Source organism: Larus michahellis, chromosome 1 (genome assembly GCF_964199755.1).
Source record: "Larus michahellis chromosome 1, bLarMic1.1, whole genome shotgun sequence".
In the NCBI taxonomy this organism is placed as follows: domain Eukaryota; kingdom Metazoa; phylum Chordata; class Aves; order Charadriiformes; family Laridae; genus Larus; species Larus michahellis.
The window spans coordinates 56,706,924-56,719,342 of NC_133896.1; the positions used below are offsets into that span (position 1 = coordinate 56,706,924).

Sequence of the window (12,419 nt, forward strand, 5' to 3'; positions counted from 1 at the left end):
TTTAATTGTTTTTGCAGATAAACAGCGAAGGGCCATGAGGCAGAGAATCCCTCCTTGCTTGGGAAGGTGGGGAGGAGAAGCGGAGGCGGCCTGGGGTCCTGGACCGCAGGAGTAGAGGGAACGGTGGGTTAGAAGATGGAGAGAGAAGAGAAGGCCGTTCTTCCATAAGCTGGCCTCCGTCCCAGTGCTCCGATCTTCTCTGCGTGTTACAAAGTCCTCCCTCCTCAGCACGTGGTGGGATAAAACTAGTTTTACTGCGGTACTCGCTGGGTTGTGTTCCATAGGAGATGGCTTCGGTACCTGGTCTGGATAATATTTTGAATGAACGGCGGGGGTACGTAGCACATATCACCCAGTATTTTTCACAACGCAGAGGCAAAATACCACTCCTTTTCTAAATTTTAAAGTAATCCTCCAATCTGTTAGAATTTAGTGATCTGAAATTACTTGCTTCATTGTTAGAAATGCTTCTGTTGAGGGCTTTGTGAGGCTTTCCTGAAAATTTTAGAATAATGAGATATTAGGAGGCTGACTTTAGTTAAAGGGGAACAATAAAGAAAAGGGTGAAAAAAAAGGGAGGGCAGAGAAACAGAAGTGCCAGTAAGGCGAGGAGAAAATAAGAGAATCACCAACCTTTTAATTTGTACAAGTATTAATACTCCACAAAAAAGTTTTCTTTAACAGACTTTCATTCTCAGAGTCCTTAATTGGCACCTTGCCTGAAGGCAACGAGAAAATTGCTCACTTGGAATAAGAATTGGAAAATATCACAGTGCCAACCCAGTGACTATAGACAAGAAAAATCTCTGGTGCCGCAGGATCCTCTGGTAGCCCAGTTAAGCAATATCTGATTCTTGCAGTACGCGTGCTATAAAAACATTTGCCTTCTGACCCCGTGTACTAGAGTCTGTGCACTGGAAATTAGTGATTTTCTTATAAGAGAAGGGATTACAGAAGGGGCGGGATGACACAACACCCTTAAAAGTGGAACAAAAACTTGGGGTTCTGAACAAGGGCTTTGTAAAATAGTTGTGGCTCCTATTGGCATTTAACATCCATATGTGTGTGTGCATATATTGGATAAGAAAGATGAAAAGACAACAGGCCCGAGTGAAATGAGGGCAAGAACCTTGGAAGAAAAGCTGGGAGAATGCAGAATTACAATTTTGAACTGAAAAAAACTGTAGCTAACCTAGGTGCTTATAAGAGTTGATGACCATACAGGACAGCGAGGAACTGAGCTCTTAACACTCGGTTCCTTTTTTTTCAGTTGTTAAATGCACTGAAAAATTCTGAGTTTCCAAACCAACACTCAGACAAGAAGAGCTGCAGATGAGAGAAGCATATCCCTGAGATGTTGAAAGACAAAGGCGCATATGTTTCCTTTAAAAATACTTCAGGGGTTTGTTATTGAGCAGGGAAAAATACATGTTAAGAAGCTCTGGTGAGGACGTGCCGTGCCAGTAACACAGGGGCAGTGATGTTTACCTTCCTAGAAGAAACCTGTATGTTTCAGCACAGTTGTGCGCTTGAATTCGTCTTGCCCTAAGCAGGATGAGTATTGTAGCAACAGAGTATAATTATTGTAAAACTAAACTGTCTCATTTATCTCATTTGTCTCATGGTGATTCTCTGGCAGAGAGAATCTCTTGACAGCCTCTTTCTCTGAGGTGGAGTCTCAGAAAAAGCCAAGCAGTCCATCCCACCACCTTGGTGTGCGAGGTGAATGCATGCTTCTGTGTGCCTGATTGCTGTGTGTACAGATGCTAATACGTATGTGAGTAGTTTCACAGCCGCTAGGGCTTCTGAATGAGAGCTCAGAAAGCTTCGCCAGAAGTTTGAGAGCGAGAGAAAGAGGTTCAGTTGTCTGATTTTCGGTGTGATTTGCTTCAGGAATCTTTCTTGCTTTGCATGGTTTTATTAAATTTCCTTTCTTGCCAGACTCCATTTCCTCAAAAAATGCTGTTGAATTTCCTCACTGCACCAACCTTCCAGGCTATTCTGGCAGCAGCTTTTGGGGGTTATTTCTCCACTTACATCAGGTAGATACTGAGACAAGAGCCGACCATTGCTGTTTCTAGCATTGCCTCTCAATGTATTCCATTGTTCTCCTGCCAGCGGGTAGTTTGACGTTATGATTTTAAGCGATGTTAAAAGCATTGTAGTGTGGCACTGTGCATCCTTCTGTGCCTGCCACTCTGCGGGGAAGCGAACACCTAGCGCTCACTCTCTCCCCTAGTACAATAGCTAGAGATATCACTTAGGATCTGCAAAAGCTCATTAAACAGTGAGGAACCTGCATATTGCAGTCATCACATAAGGAAACTGCATATCTTTTTATGAAGACATCTTTGGGAACGCTGGTGGAAGGCTGCGAGAGTGACAGGACGAAGATAGGGCTGTAGCACATGACAATGTGGAAATTTTGGAATAGACCCAAGCTGTTCTTGGTAGCCTAATTTGGAGCATCTTCTTCAGTTTTTTCAGTTCACAAGTGATACAGAATCTATAGCTTAGATGGGCTCAGAGCCGCTTTTAACTCCATAGTGTTTCTCTTGTCTTTTTTCATATATACTGAGGGATTATCATTGTTCTCTGTTATATCAATAATTATAGGGAAACACCACTGACTGGTGAATTCAGTAGACTTACTCTAGGCTTATGCTGATGTCAAAGAGAATATTAATTGTAATTATAGCTGCTTGAAACTTGCTACATTGACTGGTGGGCTAAATGAGACTGAGTTTAAAACTTATAAAATAATTTTTTTTTTGGCATATTGCAATTAATTCCATGCCTGATTAGTTTCTTCAGCAGTGAGAGAATTCCTGTCGCCTCAGTGCTCTGCAGTTAACTATGTCCCTTCTTTTAGTATCCTAGATAATAGAATATCACACCTACATTTTATTGGCAAAGCAAACACCTCTTTTTCTCTGTTTGTTTCTTCTTTTCATTATAGCCAGCTCAAGAGACAGAAGAATAGCTGTTTCACCGCATTGCAAAGAATTATGCTTTCCTCCTGCTTTACTGTCTCAAGTTCACCACCAGGAGGCCCTCATTAAAGTGCTTATAGCTACACAAAGAAAACACAAGGACAGTGAAATGAGGTGGAGAAATCCATCCTCACAGGAGTAATCTGAAATTAATACTTTTCCTATAAACAGATATTTTCAGAGTGCTGTGCAGGAATCCTAATATCCAATTCTTGCAGGAATCCTAACATCCAACCACGAGTTGTAGTGTAACTTTTGAGGATACTGAGGTGTCATGGGTGGTGTCCCTGCATTGAATCACCAGGTGGTAGCCAGGAAAGTTCATGCCTTTGTCCTCTGGATAGGAAAGCTCTTAATAACGTAAGCAAAATAATAAAACAGGGGAAAAGCATGGTTTTGTTTTCTAGTCACTCACGTCTGCCCTCTATCTTTCACCCAAGGAATACCTAATTCACCTCTGCCTTCTCCCTTTTCATTACTTTCTTATTCCTGGGTTCTTCATTTTCTGCCATTTTTAACGCAAGTTTTTATTGTCTTCTGAAAGTTCTAAATATCTACGCTGTCTGATTGTTCACTTTTGATAACACGACCTTCTTTAAAGAAAGAGGGAAGTAGAAATGTTTTCATCCTTTTTTTTTTGCCAAGTAGTGCACTTCTTAATTACTGGCTTTTCAAAGCTGCAGCCATTCCTTTGGCAGAAATGTAGACTTTGTTATTCAGAAGAACAGTGTGTCTGTGATGTCTTAACTAAACAGTATATAGGGGTGTCATTTTTCTGTCCTTAAACCCCATTTTTTTTCTCTTCACTGCTGAGTCAAGCCTCGTGTACCTGATTCTGTTCCGGTCTCCCAAGATCATGTTTCGGTACTGATGAGTCCTGATGAGTCCAAGACACAGCTTTGCAATGCCATTTCACAATGGATGATAGGTGAGAGTGCTCTGTTCCTGTCAGGAAATGCCGCTTGCACGAGCCGTAGGCTGCAAATTGAATTATCCCTTGTCTTTCAAACTCTGTTTCTGCCCTCCTTCCCTGAATTCACACATATACATTCCACACATTTACATTTATTTACTTGGGCGTTTCTTACATGTTCTAATGTGTAAAACACATATCCTGTGCTCTAAGAAGCAGGAAAAGTGGATTTGAGTCCATGATGTTGTATACAAAGTTCCCAGGCCTCTGAAAAGGTTTTCCAATCATTCTTGCCACACTGTTCACCTTAAAGAGTTTAAGCAAATATACAGGCCGTTCTGCCACTCACATGCTCTGGATAGAATCCATTGCTTCCTGATGGAGTTTGTCCTCGGTGACCGGGAGACTGAAGGTTCAGAGGACACGTGCCATCCACACAGCAGTGAAAGCTTCCGTTAAGCTCTACTTCATTCTGTTCCTATTACCTGGCTACTCCTTGCTTGTTTTCCATGTCTGTCTTTTCATTCTTCTCTTTGTCTCCTGCTTTCACAGCCATCTGTTTCTGTGGGTCACTTAAGATGTCCTTTCCAGGAAATGATGAAGTATTAAACCTTCAGTCTGTAGACTCTCGATTAGCGGATGCAAGGAGGCTATACCAGGGAAAGGATCACTTGGTATTGGTTGGTTCCTTATGCTCTGTTGTAAGGGTCCACAGCTGGCAGCTGCTGGAGACAAGACGTTCAGCCTTTGGGCTGAGCTGCTGTGTTGTTTGTATGTGAGGACAAACAGGGCCTGCATTCTAAATCCTCTTCTAAGCTTATTTTAGTGTGGCATCAACTGTGCTTTGTCTGTACAAACAAGTGACACTGCATCACAAGAAAATGTGAAGCTTAGTGTGTATAGCACACTACGAAGATGGGAGAAAAGTGCCAGCCAAGTATTCTTTTCTTTTCTGTGTTCTTTCACCATTCCTTCTTTCCCTCCACTTAGGCACGCTACCAACCCCAGGAAGCTACACTAGCTGGGACTATTCCCAGTTGGAACTGGAAAAATTCAAGATGAAAATTTGCTGTCACCAAAGGAATAGTTGGAAGAATACTGGTGTAAGCAGTTCTCCCTAGTCCCTGCTAATCTAAATAGGAGTGTCATATCTGAATCAGGTAGTCATTTTTCTCCCCAGGATGCCTTAATCTACTGGTCGTACTCTATACTGATTCTTTGTGTTAGAAATGTATGCCTGTGGATGACCTTTTTACCAAAGGCAAAAGTTGGAAATAATGTGGGCTTTAGATGATGTGGTGTCTCCAGTGGCATGAGAATGGACTGCGTGGCTAAAAAAGTCCTGGGTATCCGCTGCAAGCTCATATGCAGATGAGGTAGCTTTCTGGGCTTTTGGGGTATGGAGATGACTGCTCACCCATGGCCTGAACTAGCTGGGGGTAAAAGCTGTTCAGGGGCATGCAGGACATTTAGAACCCATCCCTATGAGACCTGTGAAGGCCAGGGACTATAGTGCAGTAAATGAGAAATCCAGTTGTTTTGTTTTGTTTTCCTGCCTTAATTTTGCATTGCTCCCTGGGGTAGCAAGGGGTGCAAATATGAGACATACTAGGACCAGGTAGAAGGTGGTCTTGATGGCTCAGCAGTTGTCATATAAGTAGCTGGATGGCGTCAGTGTGTTCAACAGCAGTAAAGCAGGATCTTTATTGGTTCACAAGGGAAAAAAGAACGCTGAAAATACAGATTTTGAATTTGCATTGAGTGCCCAAGCGAAATGAGCCTTATGGAGGGTGCTCTCTCTGCATAAACTTGGTTCTATGTCTTGGATTCAAAACTTACGAACTGTGTTTTTCACTCTGCCTCCCTTCCCCAGATTCCTTCAAAATGACAAGCAGTCTGAAGAAGACTGGTAAGCACTCTGCACAAGGATGTGAGATAAAAATATGTTCACAAAGACGTGCGGCCAGCAAGTGGATGTGTCACAGAAACTATGGCTTTCATTTGAAGTATTCATTGCTGACCTCTTTGTCTTGTTCCTATTACTGACAAGTTTGTTAAGTTTGGGATTTTTTGAACAATTTGTCAGATGACATGAAAAAGGAGTTTTTCCTAAACCATTCAGAAAGAATTCCTCGAAGTCATCAGTGGTCCTCTCATTTTCTAAGTCTGATCTTGCTAATTTCAATCACGTGTCCCACAAGCATCTTCTACACTCCCCTTGTTGTTTATGGATTCTCGCTCATTGCAGGACATCATTCCACAGTCAACACTCGCTGTCTGTATTGTACTCTCCAGCCAAGATACAGCAGGCATTTCCCTTAAAAAAGAAGTGAAGAATGTGGCACAGAAAAATGATAATTAACTTTGACTTATGCACCAAGTGCTTAACTATTGTGAAGAATTTTGTATTTTTAACGTTTCTGGGAGGGAAAGGGTGTAATATTTAGAAACTAGTTCCCAGCTCGCACATCTATGTAATGTGATTCATTTTGGAAATAAAAGCAGATGAAAATCTGAGTCTCTGAAGATTTAAATCTTGTCAGTCTGAAAGAAAGCTAAATTGTTTTCATGGGTCAGCAGACAGGCTGTTCCCACAATTCATTCATTCATTTACTGCTGAAGTAATCCATTACTTCAGTTCCAAGATTAAACAACCGGTAGTGATAACCTGTCATCAGGGATCGTGTCAGTATGTCGAGCTTTGTGTAGAACACGGGAAAACTTGTAATCGAAATCGAGACAGGTGAGCCAGTCTGAGCCAAATTGAGACAGGTGAGCCAGTCTGAGCCAACAGGCTGCAAATACAGATAATCAGGTCAGTAAAAAATGGGGATTGCTGTTTCCAAAACAAATGTCCTAAATTGATATTTAGTCATGTAGACAGGTAGTGACATCTTCCAAAATGCTCCATTATAGGTGTTTATTTTGCAGTCAATGGGAACTGCAGGTGCCTGGCACTTAAGCTTTGACTGTTTAATTCTGAACCTCTGATTGAATTCCTGGTTTGAAATCTTGGGACCTGAATGACCTGGATGAGAGAATAACGCAAGAGCATTACCACCGTACTGGGATGCAGAGTAGCAAATTACTTTGAAACGTCTAATAGAAATTCATTGTTCTTTATTAGACGTTGTTTCTTTAGTGTTTTAAGAGAAAGGAAAAGATGGTTATTTGTCACACAAAGAAGGGAAAAGTTTCAGGCACAGAGAGTGAAGAAAGTAAGGCAGAAGGAAAAAAGCAAGTGAAGGATATTTGGACAAAGCAGAAAGGAAAAACGTATGAACGGTGGAAGGAATGGTAGTGGTAAATGTACACAGAAGCTGCATTGAATACAAGTCTGGGAACACGGAACCTGACACAGAGGCCAGTGAAAACAGTCAAAGTCGGTAATGATGATTTATTTCTCTGCAAATGCTTTGGAAATAAATTGAATTCTATTTCTCTTAAATCAAAGTAAAGAATGATGTGTGTATTGTTTTACACTTTATGGCTTTTACCTGTATTGTACATTGTAGAGGGGGAAAGAAATAGCTCATTAGCCATAAGGTCTGCCTGTACTGTTAAAACCTAAAGTCCTGGAAAACAAGCTGGCAGAAGATCAAGTTATTCTCCTTAAAATCTGAAATTAAGTATTTCAAGCATTTTCTTTTATATTTACTTGTATTGCAGAGGAATTTTACTTCTCGGCATAACACACAATTTACTCAGCTTGCATCTTGCTGATTCCTACATGTTTTTGTAATGAAAGTCTGTGCTGTCACATGTCTGTCAACAAGTGGAAGCAACAATTTCTGTTTCACTTGACCAAGCTAAATGGAGTTTGGTGTATTTTCTCTTTTCATATACGCTGTTAGAGCAATCCTGCCAGCCTACAGATGACTTCTATTCTTTGGAACCCCTGTCTTTGCTTATTTTTAAATACCACCCAAGTGATACTGCCATACGGCCAGCATACCAATTTCTCTCACCCCAGCCAGGCTCTTGCCATTACAGGCTGTTAGAAAAAGCCCCCTTACCAGTGCTGCTTTGTCACTGTGGAGTGGCCAGAGAGAAACACATTTCATGGAGCAATTATGCCAGGAGTGGGTATTTGGGAGACACTGCTTATAAAACTGGCTTAGAGAAATAACAGTAACCATGTGATGTTAGTGCCATTTTTCTATCCAGTTCTGCACATTGAAACGTGCGTGAGTGTGCTGTGCTGCATTTATTTTGTTAAAGCAATTCATGGAGTTGATAAATCTTGAGAGAAGAAATCTTCCAAACTTGCTTCTGTGAGAGCCAGCTGACTTGGTTAGGCATTTTATGGAATATTTCCATCAGTTACTTTTCACTAGATAAGGACATTACCCTGGTGTCATAGCTATTTTGCAAGCCTATAATTGCCTTCTGTGACCCTGAAATGTCTCCTGACATTTCAGCAGGAGAGGTCGTTTTTACCCTTTTTCCCGTGACTGCAATGTGGTGCTGCTGGCACTAGTGGCTGCTGTATTTTGCCCTAGAAACGGCTATGTTTCGCTTGTGGGTGGGCTAGACTTTTAAAGAGAATACATGAGAAATAAGGCATAAACCCTACCAACATGGTAAATTACTCAAAGTTTTTCTGCCTTTCATTTTTCTTGAAGGAACTGAAACATGGACAAGCTTCTAGCAAGTACCAACCTCACCAAACAAGGAAAGTCTTCCAAGTCCAAACAGGTAAAATATAAAACAGTGACTTTTCCCAGGTATAGAACGGAGAAGAAAAGCTAAAATATTATTTATTTTACTAAGACTTTGCAGGCTTGTTGTTCTGAAGGCCTTTGCTGTGCTATAATATGTGCTCCCCATACAAGAAGCAGGAGAGTGTGTGTACATATATGCGTGTATATTTGTCAATCCTAGACAGCTGGAACCCATCAAAGCAGCTTATGTGTGTATCCTGTCATGCGTACTTAATTAGTGCAAATACTTCCTTAGGTATTGGATTCCCTGACGAGGCGAAGGGGAAGACGGACTGCTAGAATCTAATATTTCAGACCTCCACACCCAAGATGCAAAGCTTGAAAAGGATAAGAAGCAAAGTGTTTGGAAGCAGTTTCAACATATGCTTCAAACTAGAAGACTAAAAATAGCGCCTCATCCTAGGGAGGTGATGCAGTGTTCGGAGAAGGACAGAAGATGACGTGATAGAGTGAGTGAATTTTTTTCTCTCCCGCTGACACGGCTGATCTTGTTGGCATCCACACATGCCCTGCAATAGAGAAAAGATTCTTAAGGGCAGTTGCTCGTGTAAAGGGAATGTGGAAGTGGGATTGCTTTGCACTTCTTAGTGTTGCTTTTTTTCGTCAGTTTTTCTCTACAGATCCTGTCCCTAAGCCAGTAAGGTCCCTTCCCTGGCCCCCGCTAAAACCTTTTGTCTTCCTGAGAAGAATGGGTGACTTTACTCCTTTCTCCAGAAGCTCTGTAAGAGAGCTGAAACAGCTTCTATTGTGTTGAGCTATTGACAAATACAGCTTCCAAACCTTTGTGCTTTGTATATATTTCTAGTCTTATAATGATGACACTTATGAAGTCCGCAGCATTGTGTGCTTCTCAGCAGGCCTCCTTTAGCAGTTGCTCTTCAGGAACTTTAATACAGTGTTGGTCACAAACTATATACTACATACTTATTCTAGCTGTGCCTGGAATTTCCTTCCCTGCCTTTTTTTTCCTATCAAATATACGTGAATTCCTCCTGAACGAACACACAGAAAACTCCTCCACCCAGATAGTTCAGACTCCTGAGCTGATTTGCAGACGCTTTTACTTTAGAGAGAATTCCTTCAAGGCCACTCAGTCATTCCTCAGAAATGCCTGGGATGAAAGATGGTTGTTATTCTCATCAACTTCTTATCTCCAATTTGCTTTTGCTGCATTAGCACTGTGATAGCTGGGGGGTGGGGAACAGCAGCTGGTCAGTCAGGAACATCTCATGGCTGCAGTTCAATATTGAATACTATTTTGAAATCAGAGATTTGAGTGTCATGTGATTTCCTACTTGTCTTATACTCATCGTCCTAAGAACAGAGGTCACAGGTTGTTATGGTTTCAGTTAGGATAGAGTTAACTTCCTTGGTAGCAGCTGGTACAGTGCTGTGTTTTGGATTTGGGATGGGAAATAGCGTTGACAGCGCACTGGTGGTTTTGGTTGTTGCTAAGCTCTCAAGGCCTTTTCTGCTCCTCACACCGATCCAGCAGCGAGCAAGCTGGGGCGGGCACAAGATGTCAGGAGGGGACACAGCCAGGACAGCTGACCCCAACTGCCCAAAGGGATATTCCATACCAGGTGACAATATGCTCAGTATATAAAGCTGGCGGAAGAAGAAGGAAGGGGGGGACGTTTGGAGTGATGGCATTTGTCTTCCCAAGTAACCGCTACATGTGATGGAGTCCTCCCTGCCTTCCTGGAGATGGCTCAACACTTGCCTATCGAGGGGAAGCGGTGAATGAAATTCCTTGTTTTGCTTTGCTTGTGTGCGCGGCTTTTGCTTTACTTATTAAACTGTCTTTATCTCAACCCACGAGTTTTCTCACTTCTGATTCTCTCCCCATCCCACCGTGGAGGGAGTCAGCGAGTGACTGCGTGTTCCTAGTTGCTAGCTGGGGTTAAACCGTGACACGTATAAAATTTGGTCTCAGAAACTCTGACCTATTCCTCTGTCTTGGATTGCCTAGATATTAAAGCAGGAAGTGCTGCCTTAATAATCCAGTGGGAAAATAACAGTAGGGACAGACAAAACAGGAAGAAAGACTGCAGTAGGAAGTACTGGGATATATTGAACTGAGTGGGAGCTGTGCACCTGCACTGAGTTTCAGAGACACTTGTATGTCACTTATGATTACCAAAATGACACAAAAAAAGCACCAGGAGGAGAGATTAAAAGCTTTATTCAGACAGAATCATAGAATTATAGAATCTTCATGGTTGGAAAGGACCTTTGAGATCATCGAGTACAACCATACACACATGAAAAAACGCCTACAATCTCTGCCACTAGAGCATGCCCTGAAGTGCCAAATCTACACGTTTCTTAAACACCTCTAGGGGTGGTGACTCAGCCACCTTCCTGGGCAGGCTGTTCCAGTGACCTGACCTACTCTTTCAGTAAAGTAATTCTTCCTAATATCTAATCTAAACCTCCCCTGCCGCAGCTTCAGACCATTTCCTCTGGTCCTGTCATTATTCACTTGGGAGAAGAGGCCAACACCCCCCTCTCTCCAACCTCCTTTCAGGTAGTTGTAGAGGGCAATGAGGTCTCCCCTCAGCCTCCTCTTCTCCAAGCTAAACATGCCCAGCTCCCTCAGCCTCTCCTCATATGCCCTGGTCTCCAGACCCCTCGCCAGCCTGGTAGCTCTCCTCTGGACATGCTCCAGCGCTTCAATGTCCCTCTTGTACAGAGGGACAAACAGAAGAAATGTTTAAGAAATAGACGCGCTTACAGTAAGGCTGGTAAAGAAACCATGATAATCCAAGGAAAAGGGAAGAAAGGATAAAACAAGAATAATCAAGTTAATGAATCTCTGAAGTTTAAAGGCGCAATATTGAAGAAAATTATTAGCCAGACCATTACTGAAAACTAAGGCTCTATGTGTAGCAAAATCAAGGGAACACAGTATTTTAAAGATAATTACAACTCCTGAGAGCTTTCAATATTATTCTAAGCTAAAAATAACTGTGTGATGATGCAGCCGATGCCTATCCAAGTTTTGGGGTTTGAAAAACAAACTGCTTGTGATCTCTTCTGGCCACTAGCCTGGCAAACATACGGAATACAAATGGAGCAAGATTGTTTTTTTCTGTGGTTTACACACAAACTCACTTGCAGAAGCAGCAGGCAAAGCCAGGAGTAGAAAACTGGCCAAAAGAAGAGCATGTTCAGTTCTGCAGCATGGCTGGTTGAAAAGAAAAGCTGTTACTAACCGAGAGGCTGAGCTAGAAAGCCTTAACTTTTCCAAATCCATAAGGTATGTGGAAACACTGTGAAAATGATTAGTCTTTCAAGTAGAGGCTCCTCAAAGTTTGGGGTTTTTTAAGTGAAGAAATGTCTCGAATACCAGTGCTGAACCTCTTCCAAGTGTGAATTTAAAAAATGTTTTTCTTGTAAAATGCCGTTCTTTGATGTGACCAGTGAATTCCGCTGTCACCTGGAAATTCAAAAATTTCTGTTAGCTGCACTTTAAGTATATTCTTCTTTCTGAAGCATGCCAATGAAAATGCTGTCCTGAGTATAAAAGAGAGCAGTGTACTCAAAGTCATTATTCAATGTACTTGACAACAGAAGCACTCAGCTTCTGTGAGCTGGAATGTAGTAGAGGAGGGGAAAAAACATTCCATGAATTATGCTTTTTTTAGCTGTAACACTGAAAACTCTGCTCTCCTATGCTCTGTGGATAAAGCGGCTTTGCTTTGTGTCTTTTTCAGATTAATTTTCAATACTGATGTGTGAATAAGTTAGAGAGGCATTGACTCTTTTGGCCACAACAGTTACGAC

General features: G+C 41.9%; 1 protein-coding gene across 5 annotated transcripts in view; it reads left to right on the forward strand.

Moving 5' to 3' along the window:
- Positions 1-12,419, forward strand: part of DMC1 (DNA meiotic recombinase 1) — a 31,049-nt gene that overhangs the window by 335 nt on the left and 18,295 nt on the right. For 4 of the 5 annotated variants that reach the window (XM_074578961.1, XM_074578930.1, XM_074578913.1 and 1 more), the window contains exons 2-5: positions 18-334; positions 5,780-5,815; positions 8,532-8,604; positions 8,866-9,079. The gene's annotated coding sequence lies outside the window, so the exon portion shown is untranslated. The remainder of the gene's footprint in view (positions 1-17; positions 335-5,779; positions 5,816-8,531; positions 8,605-8,865; positions 9,080-12,419) is intronic. The other variant, XM_074578922.1, reaches the window with a different exon arrangement.